The 25877-nt window shown below is 38.0% G+C and overlaps 1 protein-coding gene across 5 annotated transcripts in view; it reads left to right on the forward strand.

Moving 5' to 3' along the window:
* The window catches only part of LOC140741337 (thyroid hormone receptor alpha), a 502247-nt gene that overhangs the window by 121244 nt on the left and 355126 nt on the right, over positions 1-25877 (forward strand). For all 5 annotated transcript variants that reach the window (XM_073071448.1, XM_073071435.1, XM_073071445.1 and 2 more), the window contains exon 2: positions 17022-17080. The gene's annotated coding sequence lies outside the window, so the exon portion shown is untranslated. The remainder of the gene's footprint in view (positions 1-17021; positions 17081-25877) is intronic.

Consider the following 25877-nt stretch of genomic DNA (forward strand, 5'->3'; position numbering starts at 1 on the left):
TGGATCTGTTATCCTTGAGACCAGTCTGCTGAAGATGTGCTGTACAACAAGTATATCCCTTTTTTTAGGTAAGGGAATCAAAGTTGCTCACAGTTGGCTCACCTTGTCCTTCTATAGTCATAACAAGACATCTTTATATCCTATGGCAGCAAAAGCCAGTGTACCTTTTGGCTTCCGAACCATCTGCTGCTCCTCCATGTTAACTTTCAGTGACTTGTGTACACATTCTAAACACTCACCATTTAAAAATTACTCAGCATCTCTGTGCTTTCCATAGAAGTAAGTAACCTGATATTTCCATATTGTATTCTGTCTGGTGTCGATATCCATTTGCTCAGCTTATCCACGAAGTCTCTTGGCGTCCTCATCACTACTCCCATTCCCACTACGTTTTCTAACATCTGCAACCCTGGAAGTATAACGTTTGGTCCCAATCTGTACGGCAGGCAATTAGTCACAACCTGTTAACTCAAGAAGAACTTGTTTATTCCATCTTTTTGTTTTATATCTTCTGACCACCTCTCACTCAATTCACACTAATATATTGCCCTGATTTCATGTGTATAATAACTTTGTTCAATAATCTCCTGTCCGGAACCTTATTGAAAGCCTTTTGAAAATCAAAATTTAACTACATTCACTGGTGCTCCCTCATTACTCTAAGTACTTCCCCAAGGAACTCTGATAGATTAGTCAGACATGATTTCCTCTGTTAACTGCATGTTGCCTCTGCTTGATCAAGTTGGTACTGATTACATTGCTAAATTTTCTGCATGAGAACCAAAGCATTCAATATCTCAATTTAGAAAATACTGAGATGTGGATCATTAAACCCTTGAATTTTGCAGTTTTTAGCTTATTAGTGTCTCTAGTAGTATTTATACTAATTTCTTTGACTTCCTCATTTTCACTGAACCTTGGCTCTCCACTATTTCTGAGAGATTTTTTTTTCTGTTTTCTTCCATGAAGGAGGACGGAAAGCACTTGTTTTCCTCGGCTATTTCCATATTTGGATTATAAATTCTCCCTTTCCTGTCATTTGCTCTTGCTAGTCTTTTCCTTTTAAATGCTGAAACAAACACTTATCATCTGATTTTAAGAGTGAACATGGAAAGGATGTCTCCTATAATGGTGGACCAGAGGGCACAGCCTCAGAATAGAAGGATGTCTCTTTAGAACAGAGTTGCAGAGAAATTTGCTTTGCCAGAGGATGGTCAATCTGTGGAATTCATTGCCACAGCCTGCTGTGGAAGCCAAGTCATTGGGAATATTTAAAGCAGAGGTTGATAGGTTCATAATTAGTATGAGTGTCAAAGATTAGGGGGAGAAGGTAGAAGAATGGGGTTGAGAGAGATAATAAATCAACCATGATAGAATGGTGTAGCAGACTTGATGGGCCGAATAGTCTAATTCTGCTCTTATGTCTTATGATCTATATTTCTCGCTAATTTACCGTCACATTCCATTTTATCTTATCAATTTCTGGGTCATCTTTTGTTGAGTTCTAAAGTACTCTCAATCCACAGACTTTCTGCTTTTTCTGGCAATTTGATAAGCCATTTCCTCAGATGAAATACGATCCTTAATTTTGCCATAGTTGGACCACTTTCAATGTTGTGTCTCTTTCCCTTAAAGGAGTGCTTCATAAGTGCTAAAGTAACTCTGTCCTAAAACTCCTTTTGACTGCTTTGACAGTCAGAAATCCTGCTGCTAGGTTGTAGGCTGGCAAAACTTGTGTGAATCATTGAAGTTTTCAAGCATTCTGAAACATTAATAAAAACTATTATAAGTTAAGCAAATAATAAGGTGGATGGCATGTTTGCATAGCAGGTAGCATAATGCTTTACTGCCAGTTCAATTTCCACCACAGTCTGTAAAGAGTTTGTATGTTCTCTTCATCGCATGGGCTTCCTCTGGGTGCTCTGGTTTCCTCCCACATTCCAAAGATGTATAGGATAGTAAGTTGTGGACATGCAATGTTGGCACCGGAATCATGTCCTCAGACATCCTAGCACATCCTCAGACTGTGTTGGTTGTTGATGCAATTGATGCATTTCACTTCATCAATGTGCATGTGACAATTAAAGCTAATCTGTTATTCTCTTCATCTTTAAAAATAATTAATAATATTAAAATAGTTAAATATTAAAATAGCTAGGCACCTAGAGGTGCATATATTAATATGATATTAAACTAAACCAAAATAACTTAAAACGAGGAGCTTACCTTTCCCATTGCTTTACATCTGCGGCATATATTCCCATTGAAATCAGTAGGATTGCGAGTCCTTGCTAAGTTTATCATTGCAGAAACTGAGAAATGACTCCTCTACCTAAGGACGGGGAATCTGGGCACGGCTGAGTCCTCTGCTGGAGTGCAATAGCAGGTTCTGAAAGCACAGAATTGGAATCTTCCATTCAGGGTGGGAGCGTTTAAGCAGTAACTGGGTCATGGTTAATTATGCTGAAAGCTGTGGGTGCCAGGTCAATTGAATACGTCAAGCTTGAGATTAATAGGTTCTCCTCAATCAAGGTTATTGAGAGATTTGGAAGCAAGCCTGGTTCTGAAGTCATGATGTGCTTTGTCATAACAAAATGCCACTAGGGCCCCTATCTCTAGGATATCCTCAATAGCTTTACAAAGTTTGTATCTTGATTTCTTGTTTGGGTCATGTTGCTCAATTAGGACTCCACTGACCTGGACTTAAGATGGAAGGCTATCCCTCACTTCATCCATGATTTGGGAACATCTGGGCTGACCTCTTTGGTGTACAGTTCTCTCCACACTTGCTGATAAAGTCTGTGACTTGGTGACATACTTATCTAGGTTGGCTGCTGCGTTCTGAATATGAAGGAGTCTGCTGACTCAAAAGCAGTTGTATAGAAACTCTATTTTCTCAGACCAGCATTGCGTGCCTTTCTATATTGGATCCTCATGTTTCAGCTTGTAGGCTGGGAGAAAGAGTACAGCCTAGTAGTCTGATTTACCAAAGAGTGGGCGGGGAATAGATCGGTAGGCATCATAGAGCAGCTTGAATTTGCATATTTTGATCATTGGGCTTTGCTTCCTAATCTAATCTGTGATTTTGGGAATGCTTGCACCTTGAGCTGGGCAGATTGAATCCTCGTCTCAGTTGTGTTAATAGTCAGTCACGAAAAACAGCCTCTACCCTTCCAGGGCCTCATCAGCACGATCAGGCAAAAAAAAAACCAGGCACATGAAATGAGCTTTTCTTGTGTATGGAGAATCACAATTTAAGTGTAGGTGGTTGTACAGGTTCTAAGCACTAAGCATGCTGCCAACGTTGTCTATGCCAAGGTCCACCGGAAAATGCTGTCTGACTGGTTTCATCATTGTCTGGTATGGTGGTGCAGGAACAGAACAAGCTGCAAAGGGCTGTAAACTCAGCCAGCTCCTTCATGGGCAATAACATCAAGGACATATTCAAAAGGCGATGCCTCAAGAATGTGGCATCCAGCATTAAGGACCCTCGTTATCCAGGTCATACCCTCTTCTCTACTACCATTAAGGAAGAAATACAGGAGCCTGAAGACGCACACTCAACATTTTAAGAACAGCTTCTTCCTCTCCGCCATCAGAATGTCTACGAACACTACCTCACTATTTTGCTCTCTTTTTGGACTATTTATTTATTTTTTATATTTTTTACTGTAATTTATAGTAACTTCTTAATGTATTGCAGAGTACTGCCGCTGCAGAACAATTTCACGACATATGTCAGTGGTGATAAATTTCATTCTGACTCATAAGGATCAATATCAACATTAATAAATCTAAATAATGGAATAATTTCAGTAAATCATTGAAATGTTTCCACAACCAATGATCTCACTTTAAGGGCTCTTTATCTCATGTTCTCATTACTTATTGCTATTTATGGATATTTATATTTGCACAGTTTGTTGTCGTGTACTCTGGTTGATCTTTCATTGATCCTGTTTTAGTTGCTCTTCTTTAGATTTATTGAGTATGCTCACAGGAAAATGAATCTCAGGGTTGTATATCATACACGTACTTTGATAATAAGTTTACTTGGAACTTATTAATGCCATACATGACATTGGCTTGATTCAGTTGGTAATATTCTCTCCTTTGGATCAGAAATGTCGAGTTTAAGCACCAAGAAGGAGGTAAGCATGTAATCTAGGCCAAACTTTGTTGCCAGACTGAGGTTATGCTGTTACTGGAAGGGGGTATCATCTTTCCAGTTCAACCAAAATCTTATCTGCTTACTCAAGTGGAAATAAAAATGACAACGTGCTATTTCCAGAAGAGCAGGAGAGTCCTCCAGGTATTGTGGCCAAGATCCCTCTCAAAGCAAACCATCAAAAAGAGATTATTGAGTCATTTATTCATTTGTGGTTTATGAGACTTTGTCTTGCTATGTTCTGTTTGCCTACTGTATTTGGCTCTATAACAGTGATACATTTCATAAGTAACAGACCACTTTGTTATAACTAAAGATACAATAAAGGCTATTTAAATATGAAATCTATCTAGCTTTTTGACATGCATTATGAACAATATATCTAAGAAAAGTTATTTGGACCTTTGATGTAGCAAATGTATTCATAGCACAATCCATATGGAGATCTTGTAGAATTTGTGGGTGGATTTTAACCCACCAAAGTCTAGCAGGTTCAGACATGCTGAGATTTGATAAAGCTGTACAAATTCTTATCATTCCAAACCTGCTCAAATTCATCTATCACTACTGTAGTAGCATGTTAATATGTAGAGAGAGTCCTGCCTGACTCAGCTGGGAATCCCATTAGGATATTAGAATTATTTTAGTTTTATTTTCAAGCCATACCACCAAGCAGTCCACTGATTTAACCCTAGCTTAATCAAAGAGCAATTTACAATGACGAATTAACCTACTAAGCAGTACATCTTTAGATTGTGGGAGGAAACTGACACGCACACGGGAAGGTACGTACAAACTTGCTTACAAAGGATGTCGGAATTGAACTCTGAACTCTGACATCCTGAGCTGTAATATCAACACGCAAACTGCTACAGTACCACGCAACCGATTATTTTATTAGTCAGCTGCGGCTTCACTCAGAAGTGGTTGTGGGGAAGAATCAGAGACCCCTGCAAGGTCCACAGGGAATGTCTGTGCCTCCCAACCACAATTATGTAATGATATCAATGTCCTCAACCTTTCCCCCCTTTTCCCTCCCACTCCCCAGTCAACATTGGTGGCTTCCAGAGCCCATGATTTTTAATCTGCCTGAGTTTACTCCACTAACAGGGGAGATGGAGGGAGCGAGAATAAAGGTGAAAGACCAAGTCTGCAAATTAAAATGACCTGAAAGTGTTTGGCATTTTTGCTGAAATGATCCTACTTCCCCTTCCAACCCAGAGCCATTCAGAAACTTCTTGTTAAAATCCCTCCTTTGTGGAGGCAGACAAACTGTTGGAGGAAAACTATATCCTGCAGCAGTCTTCACTCTATATTTGTGAAATGATCAAATCTACCAGTCAATCCAACTAGTGTCTCTCATGGTGAGAGCTGAATGAGTAGCCAGGCTAGTGAAAGACACATCATTGGATGTGCTAACTATTTCCTTCAACACTCAAATTACTGTTTTCTTGCAACAGTGCGGATGGTCATTGCTACCTGCACAGTATGTTAGAAATGGCAGGCAATGTGCAACTGGGATGTATTGTTGTTTTGGAGCTGATGGAGCATTGAATCAATTATTTGTTGAATAATGCAGCATAAATTTGATTCATCAGTCTCCCCTGGCTCATTCAAAGACTCCATCTTCAACCCTTCCTTGCAATTTTTCTCTCAGTGAAATAATTGTTAAGTTGCTTCAGCCTTCAATCGGCTGAATTGCTGAATCTAAGTCAGTGGATGCTTCAAGCTGATCTTCACTTGCCAGTGAGTCAGGGCTGAGTTTAAGAGCCCAAGCAGATTTAACTCTTGTAATTAGCAGCTCAGCTATTTCTGGTAAGAATGGAAAGATGGACAGTAGAATAGGATGCAAGTCAGGCATCACAGGAAGGTTGTTAGTGGTTAGCCAAATCCATGAAGGCAGATTAGTAGGGTGGACAGGAGAGGGGGAGAGAGGAGGGATATCTCATGATCAAATGGGATGCAGGAAAGACATAGAACTCAGAGACTGTAGGCCTCGGGAATTTTCCTCAGCCTGGCCTCAGTTTTTTTAATATATTAACATAGCATCATGAAGCACAGAAACAGGTCCTTCAGCCCATCTGGTCTGTGCCCAATTATGCCTAGCCCCATCAACTCTCACCGGGACCATAGCCCTCCACACTCCTCCCATCCATGTACCTATCCAAACCAATTAAATGTTGCAATCAAACTTGCATCCACCTGATCTGCTGACAGCTCATTCCACACTCTCACCACCCTCTGAATGAAAAAGATCCCTCCAGGTTCCCCTTAAATATTTCAGTAATCTATGAACCCTAGTTCTAATCTCACCCAACGTCAGTGGAAAAAGTCTGCTTGCATTTACCCTAGCTATACCCCTCATAATTATATACCTGTATCAAATCACCACTCATTCTCCTATGCTCCAGTGAGTAAAGTCCTAGCCTATTCAACCTTTCCCTGTAACTGAGGTCCTCAAGTCCCGGAACATCCTTGTAAATTTTCTCTGTGCTCTTTCGATCTTATTGATATCTTTCATAACTTGTTTACTTGGCGTTAGGAATCATGTAAAAGAGCAAGTTAAATGTTCCTTTGTTGCATTTGAGTCCTCATCCACCACCATGTTAACGTGGTGAATTAATTGCTCCACACCACTGATCAGCAGGAGTTAAAATTCCAGCCCCGTGAAGCCCCTCTGCTACCTTAGATATTCCCTCCAAACATGACTGGATTGTGGTTACTCATAGATGGATTTTAGAAGGACCACACAAATCCAAAACCCTACTACCAAAAAGGATAGCAGACACATGGAAGTACCATCAATTGCCGATTTCACTCTAGTGGTTAGCATTATGCTTTACAATGCCAGTGATCAGACAATCGGGGTTCAATTCCTGCCACTGTCTGTAAGTTCTCCCAGTGACCGTGTGGGTTACCTCCAGGTGCTCTGGTTTCCTCCCACACTCCAAGAGACACATGAGTTAGGATTAGTAAGTTGTGGGCACACTGTGCTGCCGCCACACGCTTAGCGACACCTGAGGGCTGCCCCGGACTGTGTTAGTCACTGGCGCAAACAACATGTTTTACTGTATGTTTTGATGCACATGAGGCAAATAAAGCTAATCTTTATCTTTATGAAATATATCTCTTTCCTTCATCACTACTGGGAACAAACCAAGGATGTCTCTGCTAATACTATCTCAAGGACAATGAACATATCGTTGCCTTACCAGTGGTGTCCACATCATGTAAATGATTAAATAATTGCCTTATAAACTGTAAAAGGCTCAGTGAATCTGAGGGGAATTTAGATCTAAAATGGGAAGAAGGATTTTTAAAAATGGTATAATAAAATGTACATTCATTGTATATTTTTATATTCTATTTAAGTACTAAGTAGAAGTATGACTGGGTACTGAGGAAAGTTCCAGAAATCAGGATCTGGAACTTTCTGTCTGAAAGTGTCATAGATGCTTTCTGAAGCCTACAGCAAATTTACTAACCAGCAAAAGCCTGGAAGATGCAATTAGTCTGAAATGCTGCTTTCAGCAGAACGACCTCTTCCACTGCTATGAATTTCTATGAATCTGTACTTTATACCTATCAGAACAAAATTAAACATCAAATATCGATATTTACTGCGAGATCCTATCATGAAATGCTTTCAACTGACAAAAGCCTGATAGCTGAGTGATTGTGTGGCTGCCACTCTGGAAAGTTGGTAATTGTTAACATTTATTAAGTCTAAAATTTGGCGATGGCTTATTTTTGAGATGATTAAGTCCAATACTTACTATGCCCTCGTCTCATCATTTCTAGTTCAATGATATTTGTGCTGGCTGCAACTTCATGTCACGTCTTAAATGGTGGCAGAATTGAAGGCACCCAAGGAATAACATTACAATATAAAGTTTTACAATCCATCTGCACATGAATTTTAAGCAGTGTTATGGCTTCCAAGTTCTTATTTTGACTGTTGTCCTGAGGATAGTAATGATAAAAATTATTGGAAGTATCAAATTAAATGTAAGTCTCAAACATGAATTAATTTACACATATGAACCAGAAGCACAGATGGGCCCTGAGCTGGCTTTGCCTTTCAATGAAGTCATACTCGGTTTGAAGTCTTGTTCACTTTCCTGTTTGTTCCCCGTATACTCTGATTAAACACACATCGCTCTATGGAGTAGAAATTACATTATGTACACAGATATCTGCATACAGTCTGTTGGAGGAACTCAGCAGAATTAGGGGGAGGAAAGAAATTGCTGATGTTTCAGGTCGGAACCCTGCATTAGGACTGAGGGTGGAGAGGAAAGATAGCCGATATGGAGAGGAGAAGAGGAATGGCAAGAAAGGATTCTGTGATGATTGGGGGCCGAGAATATCTGCAAACATGATGTTCAATGACATTTGGACAGCAGTTATTACCATACAAACATTAGGTTGCTGAATCACTGTGGCTAACTTCACTCACCTCAATACTGAACTGATTCCACAACCTATTTACACAAATTGTCTCCTTTTCCATATTGGACATTGTCAGTCTTTGTTATGTATATTTTTCATAAATTCTATTGTATTTCTTTGTTTTCCTGTAAATGCCTGCAAGAAAATGAATCTCAAGGTAGTGTGTGGTACCATATACTGTCAGTGGCCACATTAGTAGGTACACTGATATACCTGCTCGATAATACAAACATCTAATCAGCCAATCATGTGGCAGAAACGCAGTGCATAGAAGTGTGCAGACATGGTCAAGAGGTTCAGTCATTGTTCAGACCAAACATCAGAATCGGGGAAGAAATGTGATCAAGTATCTTTGACTGTGGAACAGTTGTTGGTGCCAGATGGAGTGGTATGATGATCTCAAAAATTGTTATTTTTATACACAACAGTCTCTAGAATTTATAGAGAATGATGTGAAAAACAAAAAAACATCCAGTGAGCAGCAGTTCTGTGGGCAAAAATGCCTTCTTAAGAGAGGATAGAGGAGAATGGTCAGACTGGTTCAAGCTGAGAGGAAGGCGACAGTAACTCAAATAACCACACGTTACAACAGTGGTGTGCAGAAGAGCATCTCTGAATACATAACACATTGAACCTTGAAGTGGATGGGCTACAGCAACAGAAGATCACAAACATACACTCAGTGGCCACTTTATTAGGTACAGGATGTGTCTAATAATGTGGCCACTGACTGTACAGTATGTACATTGATAATAAATTTACATTGAACTTTGAACTTTGAGTAACTTTTGAAAGGATTGAATGACTCCTCTCTAGAGATATTTATCAGCAATTGGAACTAAAGTAAGTTACTTAATAAAGTAAAATCGTTAACTATAAGTTAATTATAAACACAAAATTACTTATGAACAATGAAGTGGAATAATTAAAAAGGAATTTATCTTTGCATTAGTTTGCTAGTCCACAGTCTGATATGCTTCATTGGAATCAAGAGGTCACTAGTCCTGTGACAGATCACTCAAGAGTAGGATATGATAGGTAAATCCTCGTCCAACACTTCTCCACACAATTATACTTAACTAGTGGAACCAAAGAGTGTGAATCTGTGCTCTCAAATCATCAGTAGATCTGGGACTATTGTTTCTGTACATTGGAAAGTCCTACACTTAACAGATAAAAAGTTCAAAAACTAATTTATCATCAAAGTACGTACAGTATATGCTACTATAAACTACCTTAAAATTCATTTTCTTGCTGGCATTTACAGGAAAATAAGAAATACCATAGAATTTACAAAAAACTATACTTAACAGACAAAAACAGACAAACAACCAACATGCAAAAGAAGATAAAGTGCAAATAAAAAATAAGACTGAGAACATGAGTTGTAAAGAATTTTTGAAAGGTCTGTAGGTTTTGGACCCTTTCCAAATAGTGGTGATTGAAATTATCTACACCAGTTCAGGAGCCTGATGGTTGTAGGGCAATAACCTGGTGGTCTGGGACATAAGGCTTCTGTACCTCCTGCCCAATGGTAGTAGTAAGAATAGAGCATGTCCTGGATGGTAGGGGTCTTTGATGTTGAATGTTGCATTCTTGTGGTAGCGTTTTATGTAAATGTGTTCATTGGTGGGGAAGACTTCACCTGTGATATACTGTAGCCTTCTCTGTTTCTGGACATTGGTGTTTCCATACCAGGCTGTGATACAATCAGTTCGGATACTCTTGAATGTGACTCTGTAGACATCTGTGACATTTTTTGCTGACATGCGGAATCTATACAATCTTATGAGAAAGTAGAGGCACCATCATGCCTTCTTTATGATGACACTTCCATGGAGTTAACACCAAGGAATTGAAAACTACTGATTCTCTCCACTTCCGTTCCCCTAATGAGGTTGGCACAAAATTTAACTGGCCTGTAGGAAATATTATAACAGGGACTACATGAGCTGTCAAAAAATTAGTTTCCAAAAGAGATAACCTTTTGAAGAATACATATTTTTTGGAAAACAATTATTGCAACAAAATTAATGCATGAGCAGAAATTATTGGAAATACTCAGCAAGTCAGGCAGCATGAGTGGAGATAAAATTGACCTGAAATGTTGAATACAGTAATTTTCTCTCTCCTCAAGTGCTGCCTGACCTACTGAGTATTCCTGGCATTTTCTGGTATTAGAACTAGAACATAGGACAATACAGCACAGTACAGTTGTGACAACCTTTGAAGTACACCGAGATCAATTGAGCCATTCCTGCCCATATAGGCTGTCTAGCCCAAATAAATCTCTTATTTCAGATTTTCCAGCATCTGTGTTTTTTTTTGATCAGATCGTTCTCAAGTAATATTTCCCTATGATTTCCTTAAACCTGCAGGGAAATACAGTGTACTAGCACAAGTGCATTTCTACACTGAAACATTGTTATGCAAAGATTGCTCTGTCTGCTGAGCAGGTCACATAACCTTGCAAAATCTGTAAAGCTCAATTTGAATATGAGATACTTTATTTTCTACGTTATTTACTTAGTACTAATTTTTCTACCCATACACGAGGATTTTCTTTATATCCTCTGCGGGGACATATTATTTATCTATCAGCTCTGAGGACTATTCTTTGTCTACCACCATCATAAGGACCCCTCACATCCAGGACATGCCCTCTTCTCATTGCTAACATCAGCGATTAGATTTCTTCAGGCTTCAATGATAACATCATAATCAGCCTGAAGAAATTCAACATTGCATCCAAAGACTGGGAAGACATTGCACTCAATAGATGCACAGGGAGGAATTCTGTTTGAGTGGTAGCTGAGCTATATGAAAACGATTTCCACTGTGCCACGGAGAAAAAGCAGTAGCTGTGAAAGAAGGCACTGAACAGCCGAAAGGCCTAACCACCAATTACAGCCACCACTTACTCTTGCCCACACTTGCAGCAGAACATGTGGATCCCAGGTCGGCCTCTCCAGCCACCTGAGAACCCACCAATAGACAACCCCTTAGAGAAACACCATATTCAACTCAAGTGATTGCACTACTGCCAACAGGGAGAATTTAGGAACAGCTTCTTCCCCTCTGCCATCAAATTTCTGAACGGCCCATAAACCCATAAACGCTACCTCACTTTTTACTCTCTTTTTGCATTACTTATTTACATCTTTTTTTATATAATTTTTTTAATTGAATTTTCGAATGGTTACAAAAGGAAAAAAAAATTATCAACCCTTCCCCCCTCCCCTTAACCCCTCCCCCCTAACATATCCCTGTAGAAAGAGAAAAAAAAAGAGAAGAAAAAAAGAAAGAAAGAAAGAATGCCTGGATATCGGAAGATCCCCACATGCTCCATGGAGTTCATAATAGCTTTAGTATATGTATTTATTTCTTTCCCCAAATAACCAATAATTTTATCTTCGGAGCACCTATATATTTAATCCTATCTTTTGTAAATAAGGGTGCCAAATTTTCAGAAATATTTCATATTTATCTCTTAAATTATAAGTAATTTTTTCAAATGGAATGCAGCTGAAAATTTCATTCTTCTAACGATCTATACTTAAGTATGAATCCGATTTCCAAGTAACTGCAATAGTCTTTTTGGTTACTGCCAATGCAATTTTTATGAATTCTTTCTGATATTTATTCAGTTTGGATTTCGATTTTATCCCTTCAATATCACCTAGTAAAAATAATGTTAGATTATGTGGAAGTTATGTTCCAATAATTTGTTCCAATAAAACTCCTAAATTTGTCCAAAAAGGTTGAATTTAAAAACAAGACCAAGTAGAGTGTAAAAAAAGTACCAATTTCTTGATTACATCGGAAACATTGATCAGATAAATTTGGGTTTAATTTATTTATTTTTTGTGGTGTAATATATAATTGATGTAAAAAATTATATGCTCTAATCTTAACCGGACATTTGTTGTATTTGTCATACTGTCAAGACATAGTCTTGACCAACTTGTTTCTTCAATTTTACTATTCAAATCAGTTTCCCATTTTTGTCTTGACTTATGAATTCCTTGTTTAATTACCTGTTTTTGAATCAAACTATACATACAAGAAATAATTTTTTTAATTTTTCCTTTTTGAATTAAAGTTTCTATTTCATTAGGTTTTGGCAATAACATTGTTTGACCCAATTTATCTCTTAAATAAGCCCTTAATTGGAAATAACAAAAAAGAGTGTTGTTTGATATTTTGTATTTATTCTTTAATTGATCAAATGACATTAATATACCTCCTTCAAAACAATCTCCTATATATCTAATCCCTTTTTGAAACCAATTGTATAAAAGTTGATTATCCATTGTAAAAGGAATAAGTTTATTTTGAATTAAAGGTCTCTTTGCTAATAAAGATTTCTTTATCTCATCATCAACATTTATCTTATCCCATAAATCAATCAAATGTTTTAATATAGGAGATTCTTTCTTTTCCCGTATCCATTTAGATTCCCACTTATATATAAAATCTTCTGGTATATTTTCTCCTATTTTATCTAATTCTATTCTAATCCATGACAGTTTATCTTCATCAAAAGAAGATGCAATAAATCTAAGTTGATTTGCTTTATAATAATTCTTAAAGTTTGGAAGTTGTAACCCTCCTAGGTCAAATTTCCATGTCAATTTTTCCAACGATATTCTTGACATCTTGCCTTTCCAAAGGAACTTCCTCACACATTTATTTAACTCTTGAAAAAATTTCTGCGGTAATTGTATTGATAATGTTTGGAATAAATATTGTAATCTAAGGAATATATTCATTTTTACAGTATTGACTCTACCTATTAATGTTATTGGTAACATCATCCATTTATCAAGATCCTCTTGAATTTTTTTCAATAATGGCAAATAATTTAATTTATATAAATTCTTTATATCATTATCAACTCTTATACCTAAATACTTTATACCATTTATCGGCCATCTAAATTGAGTTATTAGTCAACATTGACTATAATCTCCTTTAGTAAGGGGTAGAATTTCACTTTTATCCCAATTTATTTTGTACCCTGATATTTTCCCATATTCTTCCAATCTAGAAGATAATTTACGCAGCGAATACAATGGGTTTGTTAAATAAAGCAAAACATCGTCAGCAAATAAATTAATCTTATATTCCTCCTGGTTAACTCTGAAACCCATAATATCTGGGTCCGTTCTAATTAATTCAGCTAATGGTTCTATCGCCAACACAAATAAAGCAGGTGATAATGGACAACCTTGTCTAGTTGACCTTGTTAACTGAAATGATGTTGAAATTTGACCATTTGTCACTACTTTAGCTTTGGGATTAGTATTTAAGGTTTTAATCCATTTTATAAAAGATACTCCTAATCCATATTTTTCCAATACCTTAAATAAAAAATCCCATTCCAATCTATCAAATGCTTTTTCTGCATCTAAGGCAACTGCCACACTCATTTCCTCCCTCTTTTGTGCCAAATGAATTATGCTAAGTAACCGAGTTACATTATCTGCCGATTGTCTATTTTTGATAAAACCTGTTTGATCCATATGTATTAATTTTGGTAAGTATTTAGATAATCTATTAGATAAAATTTTTGCTATTATTTTATAGTCGGTATTCAACAAAGAAATAGGTCTATATGATGTTGGCTTTAAAAGATCTCTATCTTTTTTTGGCAATACTATTAAAATAGCTGTCGAAAAAGATTCTGGAAGTTTATGCGTTATTTCCGCTTGGTATATTAACTCCATAAAAGGAGGAATTAGTAAATCTTTAAACTTTTTATAAAATTCGGGTGGAAAACCATCTTCTCCTGGGGATTTATTACTCTGAAGTGATCCTAGAGCTTCTTCGACCTCTTTTAATGTAAAAGGCATATCTAATCCCTTCTGTTCTTCCGAATTCAATTTTGGAAGAGTTATTTGTGATAAAAACCTTTCTATCTCGACATTATCATTTTGTGATTCTGATTGATACAGTTCAGAATAAAAATTCTTAAAAGTTTCATTAATTTCTAAAGTTTTATAAGTATTTTTATTTACACTTGTTCTAATTGCATTTATCGTTTTGGAAATCTGGTCTGTTTTTAACAGCCAAGCAAGAATCTTGTGTGATCTTTCACCTAGTTCGTAATATCTCTGTTTAGTTCTCATAATTGCTTTTTTTGTTCGGTATGTCTGAAGTGTATTATATTGTAACTTCTTGTTAACAAGTTGTCTTCGTTTTTCTTCTGTCATATATCTTTGAGATTCTTTTTCTAATTTTGTAATCTCTTTTTCCAATTGATCTATTTCTACCATATATTCCTTCTTAATTTTAGAAGTATAACTTATTATCTGGCCTCTCAAATATGCCTTCATTGCTTCCCATACTATAACTTTATCATCAACTGAATGTAAATTTGTATCTAAAAAACACTGAATCTGCTTTTTCATGAAATCACAAAAATCTTGATGTTTTAATAATATTGAATTAAATCTCCATCTGTAAATCGATTCCTCTTTATCCATCATTATCATTGTCATTGTCAAGGGGGAATGATCTGACAATATTCTTGCTTTATATTCCATATTTTTCACTCTGTCTTGAATATTCGTTGATAATAGGAAAAAATCTATCCTTGAATAAGTTTTATGTCTATTTGAATAAAATGAGTAATCTCTTTCTTTTGGATTAATTCTTCTCCATATATCAATCAAATTTAAATCTTTCATCAATGATAAAGTTAATTTTGCTACTTTTGATTTTGTAACAACCTTTGTTGATCTATCTAAAACCGGGTCTAGACAAAAATTAAAATCTCCACCTATTAATATTTTGTCATGTGCGTCAGCCAAAGTCAAAAAGGCCTCTTGTATAAATTTTACATCATTTTCATTTGGTGCATAAATATTCATAGGAGTCCATAGTTCTGAAAAAAATTGACAATGTATAATTACATATCTCCCCGCAGAATCAATTAATACATTTTGTATTTTAATTGGTAAAGTTTTATTAACCAAAATTGCAACTCCCCTCGCCTTTGAATTAAATGAAGCTGCAATAACATTTCCGACCCAATCTCTCTTTAATTTCTGATGTTCTATCTCTGTTAAGTGTGTTTCTTGTAAAAAAGCTATATCTATTTCATTTTCTTAATGTATGTTAAAATTATTTTTCCTTTCACCAGTCCATTAAGCCCATTAACATTAAAACTTTAAAAATTCAGTAAATTAGTCATTATTTTTAACAGGGTTACTCCAGTCTATAGTAATAACTAACTTTTCAACTTTCGTAGTACCTTGGGGAATCTTTTTAAAATTCTCCGTGTTGCTATGTGTCTCCCCCCCCCCCCCCCCGATTGTCCAGGCAAAGAAAGAAAGATTAAAGAAAAATGGATTATAAAGAAAAAAATATCAAAATACCCCCCTACTAATGTTGTGAATAAAAAAACCACAACATTACCCCCCTCCGTTGTGCGGGTCATGGCAATCACCATGATTACACACGTGAATCCCGTAGCAATCGATCCGAAGTTCCCCCAGCTCCCCCGTAACATAAAAAAGTATATATAAGAGAAGAAAAAATAATATCACTACTCTCGATTAATATTTCTCAAATTTTTACCTTTCTCCCCCTGTATCATATAATTAAGAATATGTTTAAATATTCTTCTGTCCTTAAACATCCATCAACTCCATTCACTGTCCTTGTCTTCATCTTATTTATATCTTTACATATCTCTTATTGTAACTTACAGTAATTTTTTATGCATTACACTGTACTTCTGTTGCAAAACAATAAATTTCATGACATTTATCGGTGATAATAAAATATAAAGTTAAGTCTTTGTGTGGTAAGTCTGCTGAATTCATTTTGAAGTTTTCATGGGATGCTGTCTCGAGCTGCCACTTCTCACATGTTTTCCATTCACTAACTATAAATCTTTTGCAAATGTTGTGAGTAGAAGCTACAATCAGCATTTTAATTTGTTTAAATCTTGAGGTTTTATTAGCATGTACTCATTGAAAGATTATAGCAAAGGGAATGTTTAGCTTTTAAATAAAACTTCTATTTTATTGACTTTATTGACACTCAGAGTCGTTTCACACAACTGCCTGAATTGATAGATTAAAAATATTCTCAGGATTCAGTTATATTGGTTGAAAAGTGCGTAATGAAATGCAAGTCAGAATGACATCCTGAATCATGTGAGGCCCACTCTTCCCTTTTGCAAAGGGTTAGTTCACTGTTGTGTTTAAAAGCAGGCTTCCAAAGGGGAAAATATTTTTTATGCCACACAGCAAGGAAAGATACGTTCTACCTTGTGAATGTGAATTGCTCGTTACCAGGCAACGCATTATGTGGAATCATAAATATCAATGTGTGCAGAGATAGATACATGTTCAAAAGTAGGTTTAAGTTACGTGTTGTTTTATTGCAGGAGGTTACTGTGACAGCTTCTGAAAGGAGAAGGAACACGCAGGAATCTGAAGCTATCAGGTACATTTGGGTTTTCACAAACTCATTTTGTTTTTCTTAAAGAGAACTTGAATGAGAAAAGGGAGTTCAAGAGTCGAGACTCCATTTTTCAAAAATGGATACACTCCATTCTATTCTAATTTCCCTTCAGTCCTTAGTTTAACATCTCTCTTGTTCTTTTCCATTCCAGAAGTTTCAGTTTAGTTATTTTTTTGGATCATGATCATAATGATGTCAATGTTGAGTATGTGAGGATTTGAAATGCCCAATATTGAGCTGCTGTTACATTGAGAGTGATCTGTGTTCATGTCACTCTTCCTGGAATACAGCAACACATAGCTGAAAACTCTGTATTGGTAATCTGGAGGGCTGAGCTCATAATCAGGAGATAGTTGTTCAAGTCAAACCTTGGCTGATGTGGATTTTAGATCAAATAAATTAAGTTTTAAAAAAGCTGGTTGAAACTACTGGATAAGTCACAGCAGACTATCTAATTCACTAATATCTTATGGAAGGAAATCTGCTGTCTTTACTCAGTCTGCATTGTACGTGGCTCCACACCCACTGTATAATGATTTACAGTTATTAACCAATGAAATGGCCCAAAACAGGCCATCCAGCCACCAGATATGTGCCTGTTTCTTTGGGGTAATTAGGAATGGCAGTGGTGCCCACCTCCTACAAATAAAAACTGATTTTTGCTCAAACGTGTAACTGGAGAGAAGTTTTTGAAATGAGGGGGGATAGATTGCCTTTACTTTGAGCCGTCGTATTGAGTAGGGCTGGGGGTGGGGAGTGGGAGAGGATCAGGGATGCTATCACTCACTATTTGGCATGATGGGGGCCATTAAGTGGAATGGCCCCTTCTCCCCACCCCCACCCTTTTAAACTCTTTTCCTCACAATCTTGGATTCCAACAGTTCTGAATTGTGACGGGTGCTGCCCGTCTTGGATGAGCACCCTATGGTTAAATTGAAGTTGAGATGCAGGGTCAAAGGGACCCAGTCAGTTCTCCAACCAAGTGGTAACATGTACATAGAATATCAAAGAGCAATATAAGTATTCCACCATTGCATGAATTGACTACTTTACTGCCGTTTGTGTAATAAAGAAATAAAATTAGTATATTATAGTGAAGAGCTGGGCATTTCAAATGGAATTAACACAAAAAGACAGCTATACTTCTTTATGTCTTCTGAGATGGGGTCAATGTATTGGGTATATCTCCCAAATGATCAACAAGTTAATATGTTAACCATAAAAGAAAATTTCACTCCCAGGACAAATAGTTCTGTGCTGTTATCTTATTAAGTAGGTGTCGCATGACTGGATTTATTGTATACTGCCTAGAACTATACCTTGTTATTAAACATGTGTAAGTGTGAAACTCACAGCACTTCTGTTAGTTCAGCAACTACTTTTCAAAGTTACATGTATATGGAATGATCCAATTGCAACCTTTACAGGGTTCCCACACCATATTTCATAAACTACATACGTTAGGTTGAACTGTGGAAGAGATGTTGCAGCAGTGATTAAATGAACCTTGAATTGGATTTGGAACATACCTTGGTAAATTATTCGAGAGATCTTTGACTGATGTCCATGGGTCAGCTGCTTCAGCTGGTTCTTTTGCCAGTGATACTACACACCAGTCCACATCCAACCCACACCTACCACACACTTCATCTCCTTCCCTGCTTCCCATGGTTGACAACCGAAGCAAGCATATCGAGTGTCACACAAGTTGAATTAATTCAGTCCTAACTTCTAACAATGCAGAGGAGGATATTCGGCCCATCGATCCATGCCAGCTCCCAGAGGTGCAACCCTATTAGACCCATTCCTCTCACCCTATTTCCTTGCCACTTTGTCCCTTTCACACACGTCCATCAGTTTCCTTTTGATTGTTTTTGACATCAATGCCCATTCAGGGATAACCTACTGATCTGCTTGACTTTGGGATGGAACTGAGGAGCCTGGAACAGCGAGGCCACACTAACTGCTGTAGACGTGCAATAAGAAATTAGAAAAACAATCAACTATCCTTTTAATTTCTGCCACTGCACTTGGTGTCTAATTCCCTTATAGTAGTGTGACAAGAAGGGCCTCATTTGTGCTTCCAGTAATATTGTGATGTGGCGACCCACTTCTTAGCGCACTCAAACCGGCTCACAAATAGCCAGCGCGCCGGCATAAAGGCCAGTCCCAAAAGGGCACCAGGTCTGCTTCACTAACAAAGGGAAAAGCTCGCGCGGGACTGTGAATACGTGCCCCCTACAGCATCCGCGCGCGGGACAGGACTGTGAATACGTGCCCCTACAGCATCCACGCCCGGGGAGGGCGGGATCAGGGAGGCTTTAAAGCGAGGCCGCGAAGTTCGAATAAAATCTTCTTTAACTGCAGTTTACCGACTCCGTGTCGTTACTTTAGCGCTGCGTGTAGCACACCGCTACAGTGACAACATAATGCATGGTAAAACCTGCAACAGATTTCAGATAATACTTTCAGTTTTGTTGGTTTAGCATACCTCCTGTTGCAACATGTTGCTTTTGTCTGGGTTCAGAGCTCCCATGCACTCTCATTACTCTTTGGTACAATTAGACCGAACAAAGTCTGCAGCGTGCTTTTGCTTTCTGTATTTATCGAAGCGCATCAAGCCAAATTGCTTTCTGTTAGCTTAGTCTTTCCGTGTCCTGTGTGTTCATGCCTTCATGATGTTGTATAGAGGGAACTTGGTTGAGTCTCAGCTGCTGTTGTTCTCCAGCCATACCTTTTTTTTTGTAATTTATTTTTTATTGAAGTTCATCATCAAACAAACATTTCATTAAGATGTATTTCAGACATTGTACATATATATCATATAGTCATATATGCCACAAATCTCCACATAATATTTATCTGAGGTATACACTTATAGAAAAGAGAGGAAAGAAAGAACAAGCGAAAGGAGAAAACTATGTACAAGTAGGGAGTGATCTTTTTTTACAACATATTCATTGATTTGTGAGAATAAAATCGGGCCTATGAGGTGTTATGTAGTTAAACCATTTTTTCCAGTATGAATCAAATTGTTCCAGCTTATGATTAACAGATGCTGTTATCTTCTCCATTTTGTAAATGTCCATTGTAATTTCCATCCATGTATTTAAAGTTGGGCTCTCCTGTGATAACCATTTCCTAGTAAGAGTCTTTTTACCAGCCACCAACAGGATATTCATTAAATATTTATCTCTTTTCAACCATTCCTGAGGTATATACCCAAAGTATGTGGTCTTACTCTCTAAGGGTATTTCACATTTAAAGATGTCTTGTAGGGCATTGTGTATCCCACTCCAATAGTCTTTGATAACGGGGCAATCCCAGAAAATATGATAATGATTTGCATTTTGATTTCCACAATTTCTCCAGCAAACAGGGAGGTTACTATCATAATGGGATTTCTGAGAGGGTGTAATAAAATATCTTATCAAGTTTTTCCATCCAAACTCCCTCCATTTCTGTGAACTGGTACACTTCCATTGATACCTCCATATTATTGTCCATTCTTCCTCAGACATAATTATCCCTCCTTCCTTCTCCCATTTTGTTTTAATGTATGAAGTCAAATGTGTTTTAAGATTTGACAAACCCTTATACATGCTTGAAATTATTCTATTACTATTATCTGAATTATATGTTCTAAATAGCTCTATCAAACATGTTCTTGCCTTGGTTACATTTTTAACTGTCCTATTAACATATTGTCACATCTGTAAATACCGATAAAAGTCTTGTTTTTCTAATAAGTGTTGCTCTTTAAGCATTTCAAAACTGAACAGTGTTCCTTCTTTCATTATATTGCAAAGAACTGTTATTCATTTAGCTGTCCAGTCCTTAAATCTAGCATCCAGTTTATTCAGAGTAAAATCCAAGTCATATACACACCATTTAAGAATTGCAATATCTCCCTCTAGTTTATATTCTTTTATAGTAGTTTTCCATATTTTAAGAGTCCATTTCACCCATGGGTTATCAATAGTATTTATGTACCTTTGTAGGTTGTTGTCAGCCAAAATTGCTTGTATGGGGATGGGAAGTATCCCTTCCTCAATGTTTTTCCATTGAGTGTCATATGATGGGTTGCACCAACATATCACAGCTCTCAACTGTGCTGCAAAATAATAATCTCTAAGAGAAGGTAGGCCCCATCCCTCCTTTTCCTTGGCTAATTGCAAAGTTTGAGATGAATTGGGTGGGAGTGGCAGTGGGTGGCAATGTGAAATATGAGGAAGAAGTTAGGAGAATGCAGGGTGACTTGGACAGGTTGGGTGAGTGGGCAGGTGCATGGCAGATGCCGTTTAATGTGGATAAATGTGAGGTTATCCACTTTGGTGGCAAGAACAGGAAGGCAGATTACTATCTGAATAGTGTCAAGTTAGGAAAAGGGGAAGTACAACGAGATCTAGGTTTTCTTGTACATCAGTCACTGAAAGTAAGCATGCAGGTACAGCAGGCAGTGAAGAAGGCTAATGGCATGTTGGCCTTCATAACAAGGGGAGTTGAGTATAGGAGCAAAGAGGTCCTTCTGCAGTTGTACAGGGCCCTGATGAGACCACACCTGGAGCGGTTTTGGTCTCCAAATTTGAGGAGGGACATTCTTGCTATTGAGGGAGTGCAGCGTAGGTTCACAAGGTTAATTCCCGGGATGGTGGGACTGTCATATGTTGAAAGATTGGAGCGACTGGGCTTGAAAACACTGGTATTTAGAAGGATGAGAGGGGATCTGATTGAAACATATAAGATTATTAAGGGATTGGACACGCTGGAGGCAGGAAGCATGTTCCCGCTGATGGGTCAGTTTAAGAATAAGGGGTAGATCATTTAGAACGGAGTTCAGGAAAACCTTTTTCACTCAGAGAGTTGTGGATCTGTGGAATGCTCTGCCCCAGAAGGCAGTGGAGGCCAATTCTCTGGATGCTTTCAAGAAACAGTTAGATAGAGCTCTTAAAGATAGTGGAGTCAAGGGATATGGGGAGAAGGCAGGAACGGGGTACTGATTGTGGATGATCAGCCATGATCACAGTGAATGGCAGTGCTGGCTTGAAGGGCTGAATGGCCTACTCCTGAACCTATTGTCTATTGACTATTAACTCTAGGCCTTTTACCTTGCCAAATATATCTTGATAACATTTTGTTCCAGTCATTGAATTGATTTTGATTAATCTCTATTGGTAGGGTCTGAAAGAGATATAATAGTCTGGGCAGTATATTCATTTTAATAGATTCAATCCCTTGAACTGAGACTAAAAAAAGGAATTAGGTTCCATCTTGTTATATCTTCCTTAATGTTTTATATATAGGCTGATAATTGCATTCTGATAATTTTGCCAAATCTTTTGGCATAATGATGCCCAAATATTTGAAAGACCCTTTGCCATGCCCAGGGATATCTACTTTCAATTGCTCTTGGTGGGATATAGTTATATGAAAGTAATTGGGTTTTATCTATGTTGATCTTGTATCCTGATAATTGACCGTATTGTTCAAAGGATTGCATCAATTTAGGTAAAGAGTATGTTGGTTGCCCGAGATAGATCAAAATGTCATCTGCATAACAAGCCAATTTATGCTCTGTCCCTTTAATAGTAATTCCCCTGATATCTTCATTTTGTCTGATGTATTGAGCTAATAGTTCCAGATATAATGCGAAGAGTAGCGGTGACCATGCACAACCCTGTCTCGTGCGCCTTTCTAGGGTAAAACTATATAATAAATATCCATTGATTTTAATCCTGGCAGTAGGGTTGTCATATAGTGCCTGTATAGTTTTAATAATTGTGTCATGGAAACCAAATCTATGTAAAACTCTGTAAAGAAAATTCCAATTAACCGAATCAAATGCCTTTTCAGCGTCCACGCTTATCACTATTGCTTTGATTTTATTTTTTTTGTATATGATCCATAATGAGAAGTGTCCTTCGTATATTGTCTTGTGTTTGGTGGTGTTGTATAAAACCTGTCTGATCGTTATAGAACATAGAACATAGAACAATACAGCACAGTACAGGCCCTTCAGCCCACAATGTTGTGCTGACCCTTAAACCCTGCCTCCCATATAACCCTCCACCTTAAATTCCTCCATATACCTGTCTAGTAGTCTCTTAAATTTCACTAGTGTATCTGCCTCCACCACTGACTCAGGCAGTGCATTCCACGCACCAATCACTCTGTGAGTAAAAAATCTTCATCTAATATCCCCCTTGAACTTTCCACCCCTTACCTTAAAGCCATGTCCTCTTGTATTGAGGAGTGGTGCCCTGGGGAAGAGGCATGGGCTGTCCACTCTATCTATTCCTCTTAGTGTATCAGTATGGGTAGAAATTCTTCTAATCATTTGACCATGATGGAGGTAAATAATCTATAATCTACATTAAGAATGGATATTGGTCTAAATGACCCACATTCCATTTTATCCTTGCCTTCTTTCGGTATAGCTGAGATTATCGCTTCCTTCCAACTGGGTGGCATCTATCACCTCATGAGGCATTCTGCATGACGTAGCAAGATTAACCAAAAAGACAGGAGCTGAAACATTTTCTAGTAAAGAGGGGTGGTGTCCCTCCTTACTGTCTGGCCTTCACTGAGAATCAGCAAACCTTATGAAAATATCTACAAACATTTGTATTTAAAGGGGGTGTTTGGGAGCTGCTGGACACCTGTGGGATGACAATATCTTTCCATTCTTTGAAAACATGAACACCCAGGCTAGGAAAGGGCACCATGTACATATGGAAAAGAAATATTCTGGCAATTGACTTTTGTTTTCTGATTTTTGATGATCAGTTTCTTTGATGGAAATTGTTGCCGTTATGTTCTGTGCAGCGGGCGTATGAACAGAGGTATAAAGCAGCTGAGATTTGACCAGGGCAGCTCTGCACCCAGCACACCACATACATCGATTTATACAGTGCCTTTCAGCAGCTGTGGGATTTCTATTGCTCTACAGCTGGTGATATATTTTAGGTTGTCAATCACTATCGAGCTGTCCAGCACAGTGAGGGGCTCCTCAGTCCCATCAGTTCATGCCAAAATGTAGCACTTGTTGGGCAACATGGTAGCATAGCGATTTGCGCAATGCGTTAAAGTAGCCCGCTGTAAGATCGAGGTTCAATTATTCTGCTGTCCGTAAGGAGTTTGTACATTCTCCCTCTGACTGCGTGGGCTTCCTCCAGTTACTCCAGTTTCCTCCCACATTCCAAAGATGTATGGGTTAGAGTTAGTGAGTTGTGACCATGCTATGTTAGCGCTGGAAACGTGGCTACACTAACAGGCTGACAAATTTTGCTGTATGTTTCAATGTACATGTAGCAAATAAAGCTCACCTTTAATCTTTGAATATATGAACTGATTTGTTTGCAGCAAGATGCTACAATAAGGCCAACATTCACATATTCTGTGGCAAATGGTATCTTCAGCCAATTGTTGCTGCTGGATTTATACTGTACAGCAGGGTTATTGGGGGACCTGACTTTGACATCCCCTTTCCAGGCTAACGTGAATATTGTCTCTGTCCCTGCTTTCAGCCAATGTGGAGTTTCATGTGCAGGGCAGACATAATTACCATGGCTGACTCCTGGGGAGCCATCAGAAAGTCTCAACTTATCTTAAAAGGTTTTGAAAGGCTAACCAAAAATATTTACGCATCCTGTCTTTGAATGGAACTTTGTTTCAAAGAATGCCAGGGTTCGTTGGGATGCACTGTTCCATTAATCTTTCTGTTTTCAGTGATTTCATCAGCTGGCACTCAGTACCTTTAAAACAAACCAGGACATTGGGATTTAGCCAGAGCATCTCTCAGTATTGTAGCGATTAGTGTAATGGTAGCAGAGCACCAGCAACCTGGGTTCAAATCCCAACGCTGTCCGTAAGGAGTTGGTACGTTCACCACGTGACCACATGGGTTTCCGCCGGATGCTCCAGTTTCCTCACACAGTCCAATAATATATGGGTTAGTAGGTTAATTGGTGACATGAGTGTAATTGGATGGCGTGGGCTTGTTAGACTGGAAGGGCCTGTTACAGTGCTGTGTCTCTAAATAAATAAAAAATAAAGTGATTCAGATGCCAGTCCTGGTGCCCCTAGACTATCCCCACCACTTCCAACTAGCCCCAGAACTCAGCCTGACATTTCTGCTTCAGCGTGTGCATTCCAGCAGGACTTGTTCACTTTCTGCATTTCCTCATGCAGCTCTCTATTTGCTTCCTATCCTAATTTCCTCCTTTTCCATGCATTCCTTTTCCCGGCATTTCAGCATGAGATTAACAGACTTCCTTGTTCTTTGTTCTGGATTTGAGGGGGCTGGGGTTGGGGGTATGTGCTGTTAGCTGGGGAGGTGATATGTGGAAGTGGGTTGGTGAATCTAGATTCAGTGGAGGCCGATTTTATAATTGGTGAAGCAGTCGACTTCCAGCTCCCCGCAGCTGCGGTGGAGGGCCTCTTCCTTGGAACAGTTCATTGTGTCTGAATCCCATGCCAAAACCAAGCAGAGCTGTGGCTATGGGTGGATCAGTCAACTCAATAGTAGTATTCATCTGCAGAAAAAATATTCAGATTGTTGTTCTTTACAGTCGCTAACTGAGGTACACAGGGGTTTCGATCAGCATGTCTCCAACTTAAACTGGGGTTTATCCTTAGGGTCTCAACATTAAACTTAAGTGTAAGTGAGAAGTGACTAGAAAGGAAACTTAAAAATATGTTTTAGCTCAGGAATGTCAAATTGTCTGATTTCATGGATCACAGACTTGTACTGTGAGATAAGTGCTGGATTAAAGATAAA

This window comes from Hemitrygon akajei, chromosome 18 (assembly GCF_048418815.1).
Source record: "Hemitrygon akajei chromosome 18, sHemAka1.3, whole genome shotgun sequence".
Classification (NCBI taxonomy): Eukaryota; Metazoa; Chordata; class Chondrichthyes; order Myliobatiformes; family Dasyatidae; genus Hemitrygon; species Hemitrygon akajei.